Source organism: Neopsephotus bourkii, unplaced genomic scaffold (genome assembly GCF_033783945.1).
Source record: "Neopsephotus bourkii isolate Nb327-2 ecotype Australia unplaced genomic scaffold, CSIRO-AGI_Nbou_v1 NB_867, whole genome shotgun sequence".
Lineage (NCBI taxonomy): Eukaryota > Metazoa > Chordata > Aves > Psittaciformes > Psittacidae > Neopsephotus > Neopsephotus bourkii.
The window spans coordinates 2,568,794-2,583,676 of record NW_026901363.1 but is presented as its reverse complement, the minus strand read 5'-3'; the positions used below and the strand labels follow the sequence as shown (position 1 = coordinate 2,583,676).

Here is a 14,883-nt window from a genome sequence, read left to right as displayed (position 1 = left end):
CCTTTTTGTAGCTGGAGACATTCTCACTTTGTGAATATGTACATTTTTGAACCTTTCTGGTACTGTCAGTGAGATATTTTTGTGCCTCACTTAAAAGTAATTATTAAGGAAATAAACAGTTTCCAGATTTAGCAGCGTGCAGTATGCAAAATAATTGTTACTTGTAATCCAAGGTTTTATCTCATCCAGCAGCATTGGAAAGTATGCTGAAAAGGAGAGGGTGAAAGAGGAGGCTCTGGCTTTTGCTTGCTTTCTTTGGGCAAGGGACAGGCAAGGGGTGAGTGAAGGAGTGTGAGTATAAAAGACAGGGAGGAAGGAATGGGAAGGCTGCATCCTCCATGGCCGCAACATCCATCCCTGCTCACCCATGTCTCCCAGCAACAGCAAAAGGGTGCAGCACATGCCCAAGAGAGGCAGAGGAGAGAAATGCTGGTGATGAAGGCTCTGTGGAAGGAGAGCCAGTGAATGTGGCAATCTGTGAACAGAGGGGCGCTCCTGAGTGACACTGGCTTCTGAGGGCATACTGTCTACTGAGTTGGTTTTTGCTGGCAGTCAGTAATTGCCATTGCTATTACCTGTAATGAATTTTATTGGTTTCCAGATGCAATTTGTATATCCATTTTCCCCAACAATTCAAAGATAGGGAGAGCCATGGGTTACTTCATAATATTGCTTACTGGCACTTCATGACTACCTGCTGTATAAAGAATAATAATTTAATGAACTACACCTTAAAATCAACATGCTTTATAATTCTTCCCCTCAGCTGCTGCTTCCTGCAAGGACTCAGACTCTGGCCAAGGATACACATTTTTGAGGCCCATTATCTAATTACAACATAATTTTTTTGTGAGGAGGCTTTGCCATGATTTGTTTCAGTATATCTGGGGCAATCTGTTCTATAACAGCACAGCATGATTTTACACTGATGGTACAAAATACAGTCATATAACTATCAGTTTCTGATGCTTTGTATCATTAATGTGGAATCCTAACTTTCTTAAAAATAGCAAGTGAATTTTGAGAGTTATAATAGCAGTAATACTGGTTTCAGCAGGAAATGTGATAGAGAAACTGTCATAAAGCATCCTAGATAGCCTGTGCACTGAGGTTACTGACAGACTTACCGCAATGTAATTAGAATTGCACTTTATTTTAGCTTTGGCCCTTTTTTTCTTTCTTGCACAGAAAACCAAATCTCCCCTCCCCTTGTACACACACATCTTTTAGCACAGGACCCAGCAAAGTACTGTAAGACAGTTGATATTTATGGATGTATTCATCCTGTTCAGCAAAGTAATGTGTCTGATCCAAAGCCCTTTGGTGTCAGTGGAAGGACTTGATTTCAGTGGGATTTGGATCAGATCTTTGAACAAATGTTTAACTTACAAACACGCACTTAGCTCTTATTGAGTGGGTTAAATATTTTCAGAAGTGCTTTGTTTCATTTCTGTCTTTAAAACAGCAATGGATTTATCATTACTTTCATTTCAGATGAGGAATGTCTACAGTAATATTTACTATTATCATTTATAAGTGCAGTTTTTCAGATTTCTTCAGAGTCATAGCCTACGTGTTACATACTGTGAATGCTTTTAACTGGAAATGTCTCATCATGCAAGCACAAGTGCACACAAGTGTTTTTAGTAATTCAGAGAGTCTTGTTGAAATTATCTTGTCTTGCTTTACTGAATGGACATGCCTTAGTAATGGTGCTCATATTTGCATAATGCAGTTGCTGTATGGGTAGGATGAATGTTCACTGTTGAAAGTCTGGAGTGTTGATATGAGATGTTTCTTCCCTCTACCTATTAGTAGCAAAGGAAACATAATGAAATCTTCCCGTATCATTATTTTTATGGCAGTAAAGTTGAAAGAATTCAAAACCCACTGTGCTAATGACATACCTAGCAATATGTGAGGAACAGGAGGAATGGGTGAAATTCAGTCCTGGGCAGAGGGCCAGCCCAGGGTGATTCATCATGAAAGCCACCAATTAAGACCTCAAAACAGGGCTTAAGTGGGACTCCAGTACCCTATCCTTGAGTTGGCTTTCTGCAGTGGTGGGGGAGAAAATTCCTCAAAATGAATTATTCATTATAAATAATACATTCTATTAGTTTAGCCTCTTTTACCTGATTCCTTGAATTTATTTAATTGAAATTACTCACCAAATAATTTCTATGAATAATCATGGCCTGAGGATTATTTTTGAGCAGCTCACGGTGAGCATTTCATATTCTGCATTCAGGATGAAAGCCGTGTCATTGAGTTGTCATTATGCACAGAGGTCACATATTTCTGGTTTTGCTCCAGAAAAAAATGGGATGAGTGGAAAAATCCCAGTACTTTTTCACAGTCCATGTTCCCCCACAAATTCTTTCCATTAACTTATTTTTAAGAGACGTTTGTGAACAGTTGCAGACTGTGGAAAAATGTTGGCAGTCATTGGCTTTTTTGTTTTTCACCTGTTTTCACCTAACAGAAATGTAATTGTGCTGTATGTGTCTGCGCAGTATGTGAATATGTCTGGCTTTCAGACAAGGGCCCCTATCTTCACAAATATTTTTAACCCGATTTGATGAAACACATTAAATGTTAGAGATTTTTAGTTTCCCACTTCTTCAGCAGAAGTAAGTACTGGAAATTGCTTTACTAGAGGAAGAGTTGCAGCCTAGCTTCACTGTATTGGGTCTGGATGAGATGGAGTTAATTTTCCCTCTAGCAGCCCTCATAGTGCTGTGATTTGTGTTGGTAGTTAGAAAGGTGTTGTTGACACACCAGAGGTTGGCTGCTGCTGAGCAGTGCTCCACAGCATAAAGGCTGTCTCTCCAACATTCATCCATCACCAGTAGTCTAGGGGTGGGCTGGATCTTGGTAAGGGACACAGCCAGGACAACTGATCCAAACTGACCAAAGGGATATTCTATACCATATGACATCTGCTCAGCGATAAAAGCTAAAAGAAAGGAAAAAGAGGGGCATTCATTATTATGACATTTGTCTTCAGGACCAACTGATGTGCACTGAAGCCCTACTTCCCAGGAAATAGCTGGACATTGCCTGCTGATGGGAAGTAGAGAATAAATCTTTTGCTTTAGTTTGCTTCCATGTGTGGTCTTTGCTTTTGCTTTAATAAACTGCCTTTATCTTGACCCATGAGGTTTTTTCAGTTCTTCCCCACCTGCCCTGTGCTGCTGAGGAGGGGAGTGATAGAGCAGCTTGGTGGGCACTTGGCATCCAGACAGGATTACCCACCACACTCCTCCATTGTTATCTATCAGAAAAATCCACATCAGAATTTGTCTCAAAACTGAAAATTTTGATTTTTGGCTTCTCACCCCACTGCCTTTGTCAGGAGGTGGGAGGGGGACGTGTTCTTAAGCATTTGCCTTGTTGTTTTGTAGGCTTCTACAATATCGAATGAGAATGGATTGGAATAGCCGTACAGTTTGAAAACATTTTGCCTTCAGCTCAGTCACTTGCCATTATTTGAAGGGCTGTTTCAAGGTCTTGTTTCAGCATAGGCTCAATGTGAGTATTTCACCATGTAAAGTTATAGAGGTGCAAAAGACGTTGTGGGACTGATGGTGAGTTTTGGTGTCAGAGGTGAATCTAGTTTATGGCGAGTTACTCAAGAAGTTACTCAAGAAGCCATCTTGAGTCAATAGGAAAGAAGAAATTACTCTAAAAAAAACAAGCAGTTTATCTCTGAAAAGGAGGTATAATAAGTCAGAATAAAATAAAAACAAATGAAGAACAGTGATGTAGCTTTTAGGAAGAAAGTTTCTTTCCTGGTTTTCCAAGGATAGGAAAGTTAAGCCTCTGAGAACTAAGGACTTATTTTGTTTGGTTTTTTTTTTTTTTTTTACTAACGAAAACTATTCCCTGCTTCCTCTGAGCAGTAATCATTTACCTGAAAAATATCCTATAATATTTCTCTTTGTGGAGGTCAGTCGGTTACAAATAATGACTTTGAAGCATGATGTATAACTGAAAGTGGCATGAAAAGAAATTCATGAGACAATTAGAACTTATGAGAATGGTGGTTGCATTAATATGTTGGGGAGAATCACTTAGAATAAAGAATTCTGAACTCCAGGGAAACATTAAAATTTATTTGACATCTGAAGTAGCTCCCTGAGTTGTTACTGCACAAAATGCGATACCAGCATACATAAAATCCTGACCTAGACTTCAGCTGTTGACAAATTTCCCTTTGACTTCGTGGGGCCAGGAGTTCAGCTGACTTCTACTCTGGGGAGTTACATAAAAACACACGAAAACCTTGAGGACATTTTATCCTGAGATTCAAATGCTTAGGTAGAAAATAGGCATACTAAGAATCTCCTCCCCTATTGACAGTGATCAAATTTTGATGGTGCTTAAAATTGCTCAGTATCTCAATTTTAACATTATAGTTTGCCTGGGATTGTAGTTATTTTCCTGGGCATCCTCAGAGCCATTTCTGTCTTGATAGACTCATTTCAAAGCAAAGCAGGGATGCAACAAACATCGCTCATTAAGTGAAAGGACAACAGAAAGAGAAGTTGCAATACTGGTTGATATTGTGGTTCAGGATGCTGAAGATATTTAGTTATCTCTCTTCTAGGCTAAATGCCGGAGGATACGAGGGGACACCTGAATGTAGTGAACAGTCAGTAAATAATTATGTGTACTAACTGCCACACGTGGGTGACCTTTATCCTTATGGGGTGTGTTTCTAGACCATTAGATTCCATGTAGAGTGGAACAGCTTTGGCAAGAGGGAGTGAACATTTGGCCTAGTTCTGAAGTGTATGTATGCTGTAACACTTATGGCATTTCTTTCCATAACAAAGCATATAATTGATGAATAACTTTTTATGGCTTTGTTTGTTTTACCGTGAGTCTTTTTCCTGTCAAGCAATAAAATCCTTTGCACAGCAGGAGGTTTTAATGTCCACTTCATGACTGAGCAGCAAGTGAAGCTGGTAGAAGTGGACAGCTCAGCCAGCTTTGGTAATCAACTGTGGCTTGGAATCTTGAAAACTGTGGGCAAATCCAGTTATTTCTGTACATATTTCATCAGAGTATTGCAACTGCTACACACGTTAGCATTTGAGCCTTCTGACTAAAAATCTTGTTGATTTTACAGATAGAAGTATTTGTCTTCATTATTTCTAACTGGTGATACTGATCCACTTTCAATTATATAGGGATATGGTCATATAGGTATTTGGCTATGAACTGGTCAGTGGTCCTGATCATCTCATTGCAATACTTTCTTTCTTAGAGCTGTTGTGGATTTCTGAAGCCTGTCTTGTAACAGCTGATTGTTTACTTTTGATAATATTTTTCTTACTAATACAAATATCTCTTCTTTTGACAGAAGACTTTAACATCAACAGCTAACAGGTATAATTTTGTAAATAACACACTGTATCTGTAGCAGGATTTTGCTCAAAAGCAGAAGCCTTGCACTTACAAATTTCTCCTCCCAGAAAATATTTTTAGGTTTTGGTGGTTTTTTTTGTTTTGTTTGTTTGTTTGTTTGTTTGTTTTTCCCTTTTTGTCATTAACTTTTACATTCAATAATATTAGTATTTTGGTATTGCAAGAACATCTGATAACTTGAATCATGGACCAAGTACTCGTTGTCCTGTTATTAGCTGTTGTTTTGCTTATCTCTATTTCTGCTGTACAGTGCAAGTACACCTGTGAGAAAGTGGTCATACCATTTTTGTTCTATACATTAAAAGCTTTCGTAATATGCAGTTTTAGATCTAGAATTAGAATTGTGTGGGATGCTGTATGGAGAAGAGAATGATAGAATGCCAGGTAGTTTACAATGATATACTGTGAATTTCACTATTTCTTAAACTGAATGTGAGATGATAGATACACCTATCTCTCAGAGAGAGGTGCAATTAGAGCTACAATTTGTATGTCAGGCTTCTTGCTGGTGTCATTTAAAATAGCTGAAATGCAGAGTTGCCGCTCACTTCTTCCATCCCCTGAAAGGAGGCTCATGCTGGAAATTCTGACAAGACCCCTGTCTTCTGAGGTGGCACCATGCACAGCTTTAAATACTGGTTAAAATGTTAATGTGTTATCTGTTAATGTGTTATCTGAAAGATATTTTTTCCACATGTAGGCAGCTCAGGATAGAGTCTCGGTAGTAAGTTTAACAAGTTCAGGGGAAAGACACAGTATGCTTATGTGAGTATTATAATGATTGACATTTTTGCAAACAGCATATGATAAGTGGTGCAATTTTATTTTCAAACTTTAATCAATAGAGAGCTCTTTGATATTGCCACATACTTTGCAAATATATATTGCCTTGGGATGAGTGCAAAACAACTTCTCTATCATGGTGTGTTTATGTTTAGGGTTTAATCAGTCTGCTTGAGTGATTGTCATAAATTTTGATATTCCAAAAAATAAATAGAAGGTATAAAATAATTATGCTTCAGGGTGGCATCACGCTGCTCGTAGCCTGGGTCATCTGGCTTTACAAAGGGTTAAAAGGGTACAAAGTCAATCACTGTGTTGAATACAGGAGCATGGGGTATGTACCAGTTTATTCTCATGTATTGAAACCCATACCATGAGGTGGGTCTTCGAGGGCTTGAGAAATTTGTCAATGGCTTGTGTTAACTTTTGGGAGTGAATTTCCTCTCAAATAAGAGGAAATGGCATTTTCCCCCACTACTGAGAAGCCACAGCATTACACTGCAGTCCCTTAAAGTAATTTTGATCCACATGGCTAGGCAGAAGCGTGAGAATGAACATCCACCTACTCCAAAACCCCTAGGATAGTACCTTCAGTGAGCCCCAGCACCAGCAGTAGTGCTGTTCAGGGAGGCTGAGAGAAGAGATTCTCTGGCCCTTCTCTGAGGCATTTCAAGCCAGCACAGAGGACTTTGGGGAGGTGTCTGCTGCGCTGGGTAAGTTTTTTGCTTGCTGAGCAGACTCTGACTGCGTGTCTCTTTTGTTCTAGAAAACAACAGCAGCAGTTGAAAACTGAACTTGGAAAGATCATTTCACAAGCATTTGAAGGCTAGCCATGTTCACAAAGAGCTGTGGTGCCAGCCCAGCTTGTCCTCTGTGTTGCAGCAGCCAGCACAGATTTGTGCTGGTCCCACAAAACCAGTCCCAGGGAATCCTGCTTGGATCAGACAGCATTAACAATATATTGGACGTGGCAGCAAAAGGACACACACTATGAACTTGGAGATAACCTTTGGCAGGGAACTCTCTCATTCTTTCTAATAAAAATATAGTAACTGGTAGGCATTTGGGATACAAGGAAGCTTGAGCATTTCAGGTGACTTGACCTGAATTTAACAGACTGCCACTAGCACTGATGCAAAACCTCTGGCGATGTCAGTAGGAGATCTGTGCCTGGCACCACTGCAAGGTATGACCTGGTTGGCACTGGGCTGGATCCTGATCTTGGCACAGAAATTTCTCTAGAGGCATGAGGGGTTATGGCAGGCTGACATCAGCATAAGATCAAGGTTTATATGTGCTGTGCATACTATATGAGTTGTTATAGACACCCATGAAAAAAAAAAGGTTTTTGAAAATTTATGTATTTTTAACACTTTATACTTGCAGCAAGAAGATACTGTTTCAACAGTCAGATGCTGCAGCTTCAGCTGTAGTTCCGCTTATTTTCATACAGCCAAAAGATTCAAGAGAATGACCTAATGAGAGGAAAGGGGGTTTTCTCCTTTTTGCATAATTTTATTGTGTGATATATGTGTGTGTGTGAGTGCTTGGTAAATATATCCTGTGTAAATAAATGCATATAAGTATGTGCATCTGTTTGCTTAAATAGTGTGTTTTCTTTTTCTGTCCCTCGCTAACATCAATTTCTGTGCTGGCTTTGTAAATATGCTGTAATGGCTGATTCTTTTGCATTCCTTGTGCTATCTTCACTTATGCTGAATAGCAGCCGACACTTTAATTGGGATGACTGAGCTGAGTGCATTTGCCTTTGGAAATTGACACTTTTCAATGTGAAGAGAGGGTACCACAAACTGACTCTTCTGTCTTTATCCTCAATCAAAACTCCATTAAATCAGACCTGTAGCAACGGACATTCTCCATTGCATTCAAATGCGTGGGAAAGGCTAGAAACTCGCAGTTTTTAAGGTTAATTAGATCCTGAAAAGGAGAATTAACTGAAGTTGTTTTCCCTATCTTTTTTTTTCCTATTTTTAAGTGCCTTTTTAATTACCTTCATCTCTGTTGGTCTATTCATATACACTTTTCCCTTTATAAGAAAAATACTATGTACTTTTGAGTTTATTAAAAACCTTTTTGATAGACAGATTCTAAATATATTTTTTTTTTAAACAAAAATGTACAGTACTGGTACATTGTGTTAAAATTTATGCATCAGATATCCCTATATATTAATATAAGCCATGCAGCTAATCGTTATTTATTTTTAACCAAACGCTAACTTTACTCACTGCTTAGGCACTAAATGAGAATTCGGTTTTCTACCAGTTGGCTACCTGGTGTTTGGAAGATAAAGGAGGGAATGGTTATGGGCATGACCACTCAAATATTCTTTGGTGGGGATGGTGGTTTCAGCAGCCAGAGCTTTTCTTCAGGCTCTTGTTACATACCTGCTGTTTCAGACAGGTGAATGATCTTCTTTTCAACTCTGCTTGGAAGATTGCCTTTGGCTGCATGGAATTATGCTTCTAGTATCAATAGAGGAACAACAGGTAAGTGACCTGCCCATGTGCCAGTAGAAAAATCACTTCTATGCCCTCAAAACAGCTCTCAAAGCCTGTCTAATACTGCCAGCAGAAGTCTCTTGTAGGAGACCATGCAAGGTTTGAGGCAATAGAAAGCTGTTGGCTGGAGTCTGTCTTATAACTTCTTTTGCATATATCTCCAAACTTCTTTCTTTCCTATATATCCGCAAACTTCTTTCATCTTTGTGTGGCTGAAAATAGAGCTATTTTTCATGCTTACCCGTCTAATGTCAGTATACTTGAAGAATGGAATGTAATGTAGGAGGGAGACATCAACTTGTTCTTGTACTCAGTTTTAGTTGAATTGATTTTGCAGAGGAGGAAAGTTGCGTACGTAGTCCTCCTCCCCATTCCAGGTTTCTTTGTGATACATTCACCTCCAGCCCTTTCCCCCACATCCCTTTGAAAAGTACTGTGTATTTAGTTCTCAAAACCCTTAGCAATAATGCAGGTATACGACGTAGCTTGAGTAAATTTGAGAAAGGCTCTATAATTTCAACAGTCATGTAGCTCCTCCTTGTAATGAAGTTCCTTGCTCCATGTTAACGCAGTTTTCGCTGTCTTTACTGTTGCTGTACAACACACTTCAGTCATGAAAAAGAAATGTTCTCTATGGATTGCAGAATTTTCTTCTTGATCCTTATTTTTTTTTTTTTTCTGTTCCTGTGATCTCTTTCCTCTCAGTTCTAGGTTTGAGATCTGCTTTACTTAATGTAAAATGCCTGGCAAGAGCAGACTGAACAGAAACTAACAAGATAGACTTCTGATCAATCATGTTACAAAAAGAAGAGTAATCAAACTAGAAAAGGAACAGAGGAAGGGCTGCTGTGGGAATGCAAAAGAAAAATGAGGTGAAGTCCATTTGAAGAACCCCGTTTGAAGATCCTGTAGTTATCAGAAATAATCAAATGCTGGAACTGGAACTGGAAGCCATGTCAGTATGAATAGTACTAAAGCTAATTGTCCTGCTGTGATGCTGAGATCAGCTGATATCTCCATGGTGTTTATGAGCTACTGCATGCAACTGGCACTTTGCTTCGTTTCTTGGAATAGATTGAGGATCTCTGCAGCGTATGGCAGAAGGGTGGTCACAGCATTGTTCTCTCTTTTGTATATATTGAGCTGTTGACAACCAGAAGATGCCAATGCTTCTCTTGTTTCTGCCACTACTAGAGCTGGAAGTTTCATTTTACCATTCTGGCTTATGTTTTGCAAGCACACAAAGAGGCAGACCAAAAGGCTCTTCTGAGCATGTAAGACTTCAGTCCCCTATATTGTGTTGGGATGAGCTTTGCTTTGGATCCTTAGCCTCAAATGCTAAGTAGCTATAAACAACTTGCAAGCAGGGTTAGTGCATGGTTCTGCTGCAGTGTTTCTTTCAAACAAAAGCATTTCACACCTGTTGTCATCTAAATGTTCTTCAACACACCCTCATTTGATGCACCCTCAGACATCCAGGAACATCAGGAAAGATACTGATTACATCTGACTTACAGTGCACTCTCAAATCTTGGCATTCTTGTTTACATAGCTTTGGGGTTCTGCCATGTCAAAGCACGCAGGCATCAGTTGACACAGATACAGATTCACTAGAGGTTCAAAACAGTGAGGTAGGGGTATTCACAATTAACTAGTGGCTTTTAATGGAAGCTGAGCCATGCATTCCCCCTGTGAGTTTGAAACTGCCAACAAAATGAAGTGCCAGGCTTATGTGACACTTAATGCAGTACTACAGTGCAGTGCCCAGTAACCTTTGCTGTGGCTCAGATGCCCTTGTTCTAGACACTGGAAAACACAGAAGATCGTCATTGCCCCAAGTGTAACTATCAGTCAAGTGAAACAGAGATTCCTTGATGTCATCAATCTCAGAGCAGCCTCCAAAGAGCACAAAGACAATCTCCTTCGAAGTATATACTTGTTTTTGCTGATGTTGGAAAACAAGTTGTTTAGTTTCCATACAGGGGAGTGTCTGATCATGAGTCACTTTTATACAGAGAATCAAGGTGCTTTATGAAACTGCTCAGTGTCAGAAGAAAGCCATTTTAGCAGCGCTTTCCCAGTTACAGATCTAAACCCATTCTTTTCTGGCATCTCCTGAAAGTAGTATATTACCTTGCTAATAGGCAGAATGTCATTCAAGGAGATGAGCTGCAATAGGCAGCCAAGATACCATGGCCAGGACCATGAAATGTGTTATTTGTGGCTAAAGCTCCTGCAAGGCAGAATAACAGAGGTTCTGTATCCCAGTTTTCTGAGGCTACCACTTGCTGACGGGATATAGACTGGATCTGCCTTAGCCCTTATCGGAGTTAATGTCAAGATCAAAAGTTAGGTCAATGAAGGTAAAATTTGCAGCATGAGAGAATTCATCATGTAATTAAGATACTGGAGTACAGAATAAGCAAAACATTGTTATTACGTAGGTGTGGGTAAGAGTGTTGCAAGGCAAGATCCTGAGGCACTCACTGAATCTGAACAGTTTGCCATACAGTTTAAAGAAAACTAAAGGTCCTGATTTCTGTTTGAAGCTATAGGCTATTCCCAATACATTAAAATTCCTCCCTCAAATTCTCTAGAAATAGTTCCACATCCCTAGAACATACCACAGGACTTTGATTGCTGCGTGATCTTTTCAGAGATCCTGAGGGAACTAGCATATCTCCATAAAAGCCTGTAAAGGCTGTTCCTATGTTGAGGCAGAACTGGCTCTGCCTGCCATCTTCTGTGATATAGAGGACTCTGGCTGCAACAAAATCAAAGAAATTCCTGCCACAGAGGTGTGAATGGGGAAGCATGGTATTGGGGGTATTACTATTCCCCAGTAAGCTCCAACCTTGTCTTTTATCATCAGTGAAAATGTATTGTCTTGCAGCTGTGTATCTGCATTCTGAAGGCTCTGTCACTCAAGGAGTGAAACACGTATGTTATTACAGTATTCTCTTTCTCTTTTACGGTAGCTAGCAAAGATTTTTCAATCCCCTTTCTTTCTATTCAGACATATGGGGATATATGGCAGGTGAAGGCTTTTGAAATAGAGTACTGTCTACCCTGGAAGCATGGGGGAACTTTTACATGTGTATGCACACACCTCCTACACGTACAGCCTTGTTTGTGCCCATATGAAAAGAAATGCTTTCCCAGAATTTGCGGTCAGTGCATCCTGTTTGCATACATCACACAGTCAACGGCACCAAACTGCAATCAGCAGGATAAGGCTGGAGAGGCCAGAAGCCTGCTTTCTGCTGCAGAACATTGTGGAGGGATGAAAGACAACAAAAAACTCTTGGGAGACTGCTGAAGAGATGTATGCTATATAGGTAGTGCACACCATCCTCTGAGAGGCAACAGAATGCTAATGCAGTGGATAAAAGCCACCTTTTAAAGTAGATAGAGCTAAGCTAGGATATACTAGGAGCATTTTGTTGTGTATTTCTGTGTTCTGCTACTTCATTAGCAGTACTTGGTGTAATTTATAAGTGCTGTGACCCTTGATGGCCTGTGAGCATGAGGCTTCTTCCAATTTTTTGCCTTGTCTGCTTCTTCCTGATTTAAGTGGCCTGTAGCAGACATCCACCACAATGTCACCCACCATGAGCTACCCTCTAATTCTGACCCATAAACTGGCAGCTGACCTTTCATCTGTCCCAAGGCACAGCTCCATACACCTCAGTTGCTCTCTCTCCTTGATGTCCTGCCTCATCCTTCATCAAGAGCTGGGTCCATCCATGGCAGCTGACCCCCTGCCCCAGGCTAGTGCACCTTGTTGCCGAGATCCCAGCTCAGAACCTCTAACACCCACACTGCATACCATAGCATACAGACACTTCCTGAGAACTGTTATGGACCACTGTGAACCACCAGCATTAAGGCATTAGATCCTGCCCAAGACCTCTGTCCTAGCAGCAGAGCAGGTGCAATGGAAGCCTACCAGCCCCATAAAGACTTCTTTCCTTGCACAGCATTTTCCAGTCCTAGCAAACCACTTGTCATCAAGGGGCAGATACCTCACCAATGGCTCAGAGGCACCTGCCCCAGCACCTCAGTTACAACATGCTGTACTCAGATGAGTATGTGAGCTGAGCTGTATTTTGGTGGTGTGTTTCCCAGGTGTACCAAGAGCACAGAATTTAGCAAAATCATGACCTGAGCTCTGTATAGCACTCATTAGCAGCAGGCTCAGCCTTTGGTGCTATGTGGTGCATACTAACAGCTTGTTTTCTTGTTCCAGGGCATGAGAACTGCATCCGCGCACGCTGGCATCCTTGTCCTTTTGTCATGTGGTATTTGGAGCCTGCACCACAGCACCTTTGCCAGGCACACTGGCTGAGTGCTTGGGGCTCTGGGGCAGCCCACAAGGGACCTGCAGAGGTTTTGGTAGGTTACAGGTGATCAAATTTACAAGGGGAGGAAAAAAGAAGAAGCTATCACTTGTTCAGAAGACTGTTACAGGATTGGTGATAAGTAAGATTTTGCTTTTCTTTTTCTTATTGTGCAGATACCTTCTCCATAACTTCTCTTTTGCCTTGAGGTGAGACAGGCTGCCTGCTATGCTGGCAATATGATGTTGTGGAGCTGGCAGCCTTTCTTCTCACAGTCCCACACTAAATGCAAGGTAAGCAGGTGCGGGGAGGGGGAGTGGGGTGGGGGGTGTGTGTGTAAATCCGAAAAGGGAGAAAGTTGTGCCATTCTGTTTCCCTTCCCCCATTTTCTGCCTGCTGTCTTCTTTGGGTCTTTTGCCATGGTACATGGCAAAGTACATGCAGGTAAAACCCTCTGAGTCTCAACTAGCAAAATCAAGAGAGCCGCAGGCTCAGTCAGTACCTATCAGCTCTGATTTCTCTTTTATCTTTCCCCCTAATCCAGACAAATCTCACATGTTTTCTGCTCCATTCTTTGGGTCAAGAATACACTGGTTAATAGCCAATTATTTCATACCCTAAGGAAATTTTGGGAAAGAAGTTCCTGGGGAGACTCAACTTGTTTTAGGAAATCAGGCTAATATTCAGTAGGTGAGACATTTCCCTTTGCTTTCCTTCTTAATACTGTCCCATGCCAGCACAAGGCTGAATTTATTGCTATAATAGGTATTGTTCAGATAGCGCATAATAGTTTCCCTGATTTTATTTTTCTTCTTCTCAAAAAGTGAAGGTTTAGCCAGGGCATTGCAGCAAAATTCCAGTTAGGTAATTAAATTCTGCTTAGTGAAAATACCCCTTTTAAAATCTGTCCCAGAATAGAGTCTGCTTTTCCTGTGAGCACTTTAAAAGGACTGATTCATTTTAACTTCACAGCTATCCAAATTCTGAAGCCTGCTGAAATTAGCCGTGACTGCCTAAACCAAAATGTGCAGTTCCACTTGAGGTATCAAAAGGTACATTTTTGCATGCTTCATTGTTGTATGAATTCTTGTTTAGATATAATTCACATAGACTCAACCTATGTAACAAATCATTCAGATTCTGCTGACTGGCAGAAGTAAATTATTTGCACAGGAAAAGCAAACACTATTTAAAACTATATTTTTATTAACATGTAGAGTAGGCTGTGAATAAATTCAGTTTGTGCATCAGGGGCCATTTTGCATGTTCAAAAATACGATAGTGAAAAAAATAAAGGCTGAAAGATAGTCTGAGGTGTGCAGTCTGGAAATGCAATCCAGAACAGATGTTCCACAGTATAAATTACTGCAATTTTTTTTTTTTAATTTACTTGTGCTACTTTAATTTATTATTGTTTATTCACTTGATAGATGGCATTTAATTTCACTGTGAGAGCTTCAGGATGAGTGTTTGATGCTGATGGCTCAAATTTATTCCTGGGCAGAAAGCCAACGTGCCACAGCCATGTTCCACTTATGCCCTCCAAGCTACATTTAAGTGGCCTTCTGTTGCCCTTGGGGTATGTTTTACACAGGAAGCTTAAAGCCTTATGCAGGCCTGCAGCTTACTCACTAGAGCGAGTGAAAGATGGCTTTGCCTCTTCTGATCTCTTCAGGAAGAAAATCAAATAATTGGATTACTGGCCCTTTGATTGTGCTCTGTACAGATGGTTCAAAATCCCATTGTATTGGACCTCTGAGATGAAATGTAAATTGATAAAGAAAACAAATGTTTTAAATTGG

The 14,883-nt window shown here is 40.3% G+C and overlaps 1 long non-coding RNA gene across 4 annotated transcripts; it reads left to right on the top strand.

Moving 5' to 3' along the window:
* Nucleotides 1–5,672: 5,672 nt before the first annotated feature.
* LOC133214086 (uncharacterized) lies at nucleotides 5,673–14,883 on the top strand. 4 transcript variants are annotated; one of them, XR_009725980.1, is made up of 4 exons: nucleotides 5,673–6,201; nucleotides 9,447–10,109; nucleotides 12,991–13,223; nucleotides 13,626–14,883. It is a non-coding gene; the product is annotated as an uncharacterized LOC133214086 (long non-coding RNA). The 4 variants fall into 4 exon arrangements; XR_009725982.1 differs by lacking the exon at nucleotides 5,673–6,201 and having other exon boundaries at nucleotides 8,634–10,109; nucleotides 13,626–13,771; nucleotides 14,054–14,883; XR_009725981.1 differs by lacking the exon at nucleotides 9,447–10,109.